Raw genomic sequence first — 7,128 nt, 5'->3', positions numbered from 1 at the left:
AATTTTCCATCTTGATAATTATAACTATTTTTGCTTTTAATATGTATTCATTAAGATCTCATTTACCTATAGCATTTTGTTTTTGGACTCAATTTATCAACTACTGTGAATGAAAAGTGACATTGTCTTTAAAAGTTAGAGAATAAATTTTCTGATGGTTTTGACAGACTACCTCCATCAAAGATTATTTTTTTAAGCTTTGGGATATATTTGACATATAATATTGTGTAAGTTTAAAGTATACAATATGTTGACTTCATACACATATAAAATGAAATGATTACCATCCTAATGTTGGCTAACATCTCCATCATGTCAAGTAATTACTATTTCTTTTGTTGTCCGGCATTTATGATCTACTCCCTTAGCAACTTTCAAGTACGTAATATAGTACTTTTAATTATAATCATCATGCTGTACCTTCATTACCCAGACCTTACTCATTTTATAACTAGAAGTTCATAGCATTCAACTAACATCTCCCATTTTTTCCTACCTACCAGCTCCTGGTAACCACTATTCTTATTATGAGTTTGATGCACACACACACGTGTTTGTGAGAGAGGGAGAGAGAGGGGGAGAGAAAGAAAAATAACTTCTTACACTTTTATGGGTAAGACATTGTCAGATGCCTGGAGCAGGTGCTTTCTGGGCTGGCGCTTTCTGACCTTTCTGAGTCTTTGGAGAGGCTGCCTCTGGCCTGCAGCTTATTGGACAGGAACCTTCTGGGCTGGAGCCTTCTTGTCTGCAGTGACCACCTTTTTTGCTGGAACCTTTACAGCAGCTGTGGCAGCTGCACCCTTAGCAGAGGGTGCTTTTTTTGGAAGAAAATTCCAGGAGAGCTGCTTTTTTTGTAGCTTCCTAACTTCAAACTTGATTATTCTGTTCCTCATTTTCTTGGCCTTCCTGATTTTTAACAATCTAAAGCTGTCATCTTGGCTCTCCTTTCTCTGGCTTTCATCTTCTTGGCCCATCCTGTGGCTGCGCATTTTGTACTGATATCTGTCTTCTGCCAGGCTTGTCAGACACACTTATGACTGGCCTCGTGTGGACCCTTGAAGTCCGTGAGCTGTATGCTCTTGAGAGGCAAAGCCTGACTCCTTACCTGAGTGCAGGGTCCATCAACCAAAGGCCTTTTCTGATCAATAACATCTATAATCTCAACCACCTTACCCTCATGAAGTCCAAAGGAGATTAGACCACCTGGCCAACCGCCACAAAGCTCCTGAACACTGTTGTGGCAGCGTTGGGCAAGAGGAGTTTGGGTTTTTTTATATTCCATTTGTAAGTGACATCATACTGTATTTGTCTTTCTCTAACATTTCACTTAGCATCATGCCCTAAGTTTCATCATGTTGTTACAGATGACAGGATTTCCTTTGTCATGGCTGAATAACGCTCCGTTGTATATATATGGGTGTATATACAATGGAATGTTACATGTACACATATATGTATATATACATATGTTCCCCACATATTTATCCATTTATCTGTTGATGGACACTCAGGTTATTTCCATATCTTGGCTGCTGTGAATAATACTGTAATGAATGTGGGAGGGCAGATATCTCTTCAGGATTCTGTTTTCACTTCCTTTGGATATGTATTGAGAAAGATTGCTAAATTGTGGTATTTCTATTTTCTAATTTTTCGAGGAAGCCCCATACTGTTTTCTCTAATGGCCGAACCAATTTACATTCCCACAAATAGTGCACGAGAGTTTTCTTATCTCCACATTCTTGCCAACACTTTTTCTTTCTTGTCTTTTTGATAATACAATTCTAACAGAGATGAGGTTATATCTCCACATGGTTTTCATTTGTGGTTTTTCTCTGACAATTGGTAAAGTTGCACCTTTTCATGTACCTGTTCCTTCTTTGCAGGTCTATTGAAAAATGTCTATTGAATCTCTGCCATTTTTTTTAAAATTTTTTATTTTTTATAAACATATATTTTTATCCCCAGGGGTACAGGTCTGTGAATCACCAGGTTTACACACTTCACAGCACTCACCAAAGCGCATACCCTCCCCAATGTCCATAATCCCATCCCCTTCTCCCAAACCCCCTCCCCCCAGCAACCCTCAGTTTGTTTTGTGAGATTAAGAGTCATTTATGGTTTGTCTCCCTCCCAATCCCATTTAATTTTTTTTTCTGTTGAATTGTATGACTTCTTTAAATATTTTGGATATTAGCCCCTTATCAGATATGTGATTTGGAACTTTGTAGGTTGCCTTTTCATTTGATAGATGATTTCCTTTGCTGTGCAGAAGCTTTTTAGTTTGATGCAATCCCACTTATTTATTTTTGTTGTAGGGATCATAATAAACAATCATTACCAAGACCAAGTCAAAAAGCTTTTTCAACAGGTTTCTAGAAGATTTATGGTCAGTTTTCATCTTTAGGTCTTCAATCCATTTTGAGTGAATTTTTGTGAGTGATGTAAAATAGGGGTCCATTTTATTCTTTTGCATGTGGTTATTCAGTTTTCCTAACATCATTTATTTATCCAGTTTTCCTAACATAATTTATTTTTTATTGAGGACTATACTTTCCTCATTAAGTAGTCTTGGCTCCCTTGCCAAAGATTAGTTGACCATATATGCAAGGGTTTATTTCTGGGCTCTCAGTTCTGTTCCATTGGTCTATGTGTTTTTTCACATACCAGTACCATACTGTTTTGATTACCACAGCTTTGTTCTATAGTTTGAAATTAGGAGATGTTACACCTCCAGCTTTCATCTTCTTTCTCAAGACTGTTTTGGTTATTTGGGGTCTCTTGTGGTTCCACATAAATTTTAGGATTGTTTTTCCACTCCTGTGAAAAATGTCACTGGCATTTTTACAGAAATTGCACTGAATCCATAAATGGCTTTGGGTAATAAGGACATTTTAACAATATTAATTCTTACAATTCATATTTTTCTACTTGTAGGCCTTTTTAACCAAACTTTAGTTAGGTTCTTTGAGCTCTTTTTTTCGAGGGAGACTTGACTTTAGCTTATCTTTATCACAAATCCTGCTGAGTCAGTTTAGTGAGAAATTATCCACCCTTAATACAGAGTTAAGTTCCTTATACTCTCCCTGGGTATCCTCACCCTCTACTTTTACTTGTGTTTATTTATTTATTTTTTAAAGATTTTATTTATTTGACAGAGAGAGAGATCACAAGTAGGCAGAGAGGCAGGCAGAGAGAGAGAGAGAGGAGGAAGCAGACTCCCTGCTGAGTAGAGAGCCTGATGCAGGGCTAGATCCCAGGACCCTGGGATCATGACCTGAACTGAAGGCAGAGGCTTAACCCATGTGCCCCGACTTTTACTTGTTTTATTTGGAGTTTTATCTCTTTACTCCTGATGTCTTGAATAAAGTCTCCTTTACTGTTTTAACAAGCCTGTTTTTTTTTTTTCTTTCTTTTTAAGGAGTTTAGTTTATTTGACACAGAAAGAGAGACAGTGAGAGAGGAAACACAAACATTGGAAGCAGGAGAAGCAGGCTGCCTCCTGATCAGGGAGCCCAATGTGGGGGCTCAATTCCAGGACCCTGAGATCATGATCTGAGCTGAAGGCAGATGTTTAACCAACTGAGCCACCCATGTACCCCTGTTTTAACGAGACTTGAATAGAGAGCTCTTAACTATAGTCTTGAATAAAATCTTCTATACTGTTTTAACAAGTGTCAGAATAGTTTTTCTTTAAGTTTCCAGCAATTGCACTATTGGGCATTTACCCTAAAGATACAAACGTAGTGATCCAAAGGGGCACGTGTACTCGAATGTTTATAGCAGCAATGTCCACAATAGCCAAACTATGGAAAGAACCTAGATGTCCATCAACAGATGAATGGATCAAGAAGATGTGGTATATATACACAATGGAATACTGTGCAGCCATCAAAAGAAATGAAATCTTGCCATTTGCGACAACATGGATGGAACTAGAGCGTATCATGCTTAGCGAAATAAGTCAAGCAGAGAAAGACAACTATCATATGATCTCCTTGATATGAGGAAGTGGTGATGCAACATGGGGGCTTAAGTGGGTACGAGAAGAATAAATGAAAGAAGATGGGATTGGGAGGGAGACAAACCATAAGTGACTCTTAATCTCACAAAACAAACTGAGGGTTGTTGGGGGGAGGGGGTTTGGGAGAAGGGGGTGGTATTATGGACATTGGGGAGGGTATGTGTTTTGGTGAGTGCTGTGAAGTGTGTAAACCTGGTGATTCACAGACCTGTACCCCTGGGGATAAAAATATATGTTTATAAAAAATAAAAAATTATATTAAAAAAAAAAAAGAAGAAGGAAAAAAAAATACTAATTAGTCATACAAAATCTTGTTCTTACAATTCTATGAAGACCGGCTAAGAATTGGTTATGGTTATCTTTAGTGTAGGTCACATTCTTTTCTGGTTACCCAATGTGAGAGCTCATTTAGCATATTGCTTAAGAAACCCTGGTATAAGTATGGATATTGGGCACATTTTTGAAACTGAGTATTTTTCTTGGGCGGGAAAAAAAGAGATCTTCTGCCCCAATTCTCCAATTTATAGGAGTGGGGGATTTGGGTTTATTACTGGGGTTTTTAGTACAAGAAGGCCTACTATTGGTATAAATAAAGTGCAGTTTTATTCACCTGTGATAATTTATTTATTGGAGGAGGGGTTGTACACAACGAAAATAGGGTATTTTAAAATGAACAGAAAGTGGCAGATAACATCATACAAAGGAAACATAAAAATTCGTAAGATGAGAATTTCAGGTGAAACTCTGTCTTCAAAGTCAACCTTCATGCAGACAAAAACACCTTGAAGGAGGTATTCAAATACTCAGAATATAAATAGCTCCCTGGTGTCATTCAAGCCCAGGAAGAACCTCTGTCCCAGGCAGCCAAGGGCAAAGACCCTGAGTGCAAGGGGATTGAAACAGAGCTCTCTGAGGGAACTGCCTCAGCAGTGAGGCCAAATTATACAGACTGAAGCCTGTTCCAGTCCCAGTTGACACATATTTGAAACAATTCTCCAAAGCATTAATATTCCAAATAATGCCACCAAAGAACAAAGCCCAACTTTATTTAAAGGAACAGAAAATACTCAGCACTCAACTATTTAAAATGTGCAGTGCTGGTCTCTTACCTAGATTTACCAGGTGTGCAGTGAAACAAATAGAATTTACCACTAACAGAGAAGTCAACCAATAGACACCTAATACCACCACCACCACCACCCCAAAGAGATAGAATTGGTATAGAAGGACTTAAAAACAGGCATGAGGAATGGACTTTCTATGGCTAAACATAAAAGGAAATAGGAGCATAACAAGATAGTAAGACAAAATCTAAGTGGATCTTCCAGAGTTGAAAATTATAATAACAAAGATAAAATGTCAAATAAGACACATAATTCCCTTAAAATCAGGAATTTGTGAAGGACATACCACCAAACAGTTGAGAAGTAGCATAGGACTGCTCTTAAGGTACCATAGTGCTGGGTTTCTATTCCCATCTCTGCAGTGACACCTGTGGATCCCTGTTCAAGGTAATTACCGTGCCATGCCTCAGTTTTTCTCTCTGTAAAATAAGTATAGTAATAACATCTTTTATCAGGCTTGCTAGGAGGGGTGAGAACAGTTCATATTTGTAAAGAACAGAGAAGTTTGCAGGACACAAATTTTAACAGCTATAAAAATGTTTATGAAATAGAATGAACACAACCCGGCAATCCTCCTACAAACGACCAGGAAGCAGGCTGCCTCTCAACTCACCTCCAGGTTTATTCTTGGGTCTTCTCCATAGCCAAAGGGCCTGCAGAGAGCTAGTGCTTTATCTGCCCTGCTGGACTTCTGGAGTGTCAGGAGGTCCCAGAATGCTAAAATGTGCTTGCCCTTCTCTGCTTCTGGCAGTGTTTGAAGCGGCTGGGCGGTCTTGCCACTATTTCAGGTAATGGAGGTGACCCCTCCTCTTCCATCCTCCATTAGTGCTCTCATCAAGTTGGCTCATATTGCTCACTTGGGTCTCTGGGAGTCACCCCGTTCATAGAGGTCTGCCCAGACAACGACATCCCTCAGAGACGTTTCCCTGTCCTTCTGTCCCCAACCTTGACTGACACTTTCTACAGGTCAACATACTTCTAGCAAAGTGTATCTCTCCCACTAGTTTATCAACTCAGCAAAATCATGGATCCTGCCTACAAGTGAATTTAGCTATGAAACAGCTTCCCAGTGCTGATTCTACAATGGCATCAGCTGAAGGCATTTCAAAGGCCAACCCCTGTGATTCAGATTTAATTATTTTGGGCTGGGTCCTGGCATTTGTGTTTTGAAAAACTACCTTGGTGATTCTAACATGTAGGCTGGGTTGAGATCTGCTGTCTCAGAGGACAGTTTGGGCTTTGCCATGAGGTTGCACCTGAGTGCAGGGGACACTTTAGTCCATATCCACTTCATAATGCTCCAGGCAAGTGGAGACTTCAGTCACTGTGAGTCCCACCCAGGCTGCAGCTTGGAACTGCCTAAAGATGACTATACTAATGAGTATAGTTTCTCAGAGATTCTCACTTGATGAAGTTTGGGATTGAATTATCACTAGTTCTGAAGATTTCTGGTGGTTCTAAGGTATCATCAAAGTAGAGAAATTCCTCTTAAAAAGGATCTGATGGTCAGTAGAGGTTTTTTTTTTTTTTTTTTTTTTTTTTCTTCCTGGCAAAATGTTGGTAGTTCTCAGGGAATCTCTGGGGCCCAAGACAGGTGACCAAGGTGTATTCTAGGAAAGACTTCCTAAGGTCTGACACTTATACATACGAGGATGTGGATTTAAAGGAATTAATTTCACACAATTTCAGTGCTGTTTATCTTTCTGAAAATGAGGAAATTGGGTATTAAGCTTCAAACCTTAGGGAAAAATCCTCAGATTTTGGAGAAACTTTCTTTTATCTTTTTTAAAAACTATGTATGCATGTATGTATGTATGTATGTATTTCTGATATCTATTCTCCAATGTGGGGATCAAACTCTGGATTCCAAGATTAAGAGTCACATGCTCTTCCCACTGAGTCAGCCAGGTGCCCTTAGGAGAAACTTTAATTGTGTCTTTGTAAAACATTCATCTGTGAAGTTTCTTGGATAAATTTTGA

The 7,128-nt window shown here is 38.9% G+C and overlaps 1 pseudogene; it reads right to left on the bottom strand.

The window, feature by feature from the left end:
- Nucleotides 1-624: 624 nt before the first annotated feature.
- LOC132000187 (large ribosomal subunit protein eL14-like) lies at nt 625-6,057 on the bottom strand (annotated as a pseudogene).
- Between the last annotated feature and the right edge of the window lie 1,071 nt (nt 6,058-7,128).

The sequence above is a fragment of the Mustela nigripes genome, chromosome 1, assembly GCF_022355385.1.
Source record: "Mustela nigripes isolate SB6536 chromosome 1, MUSNIG.SB6536, whole genome shotgun sequence".
In the NCBI taxonomy this organism is placed as follows: Eukaryota; Metazoa; Chordata; class Mammalia; order Carnivora; family Mustelidae; genus Mustela; species Mustela nigripes.
This window is presented reverse-complemented; position numbering and strand designations above follow the sequence as displayed.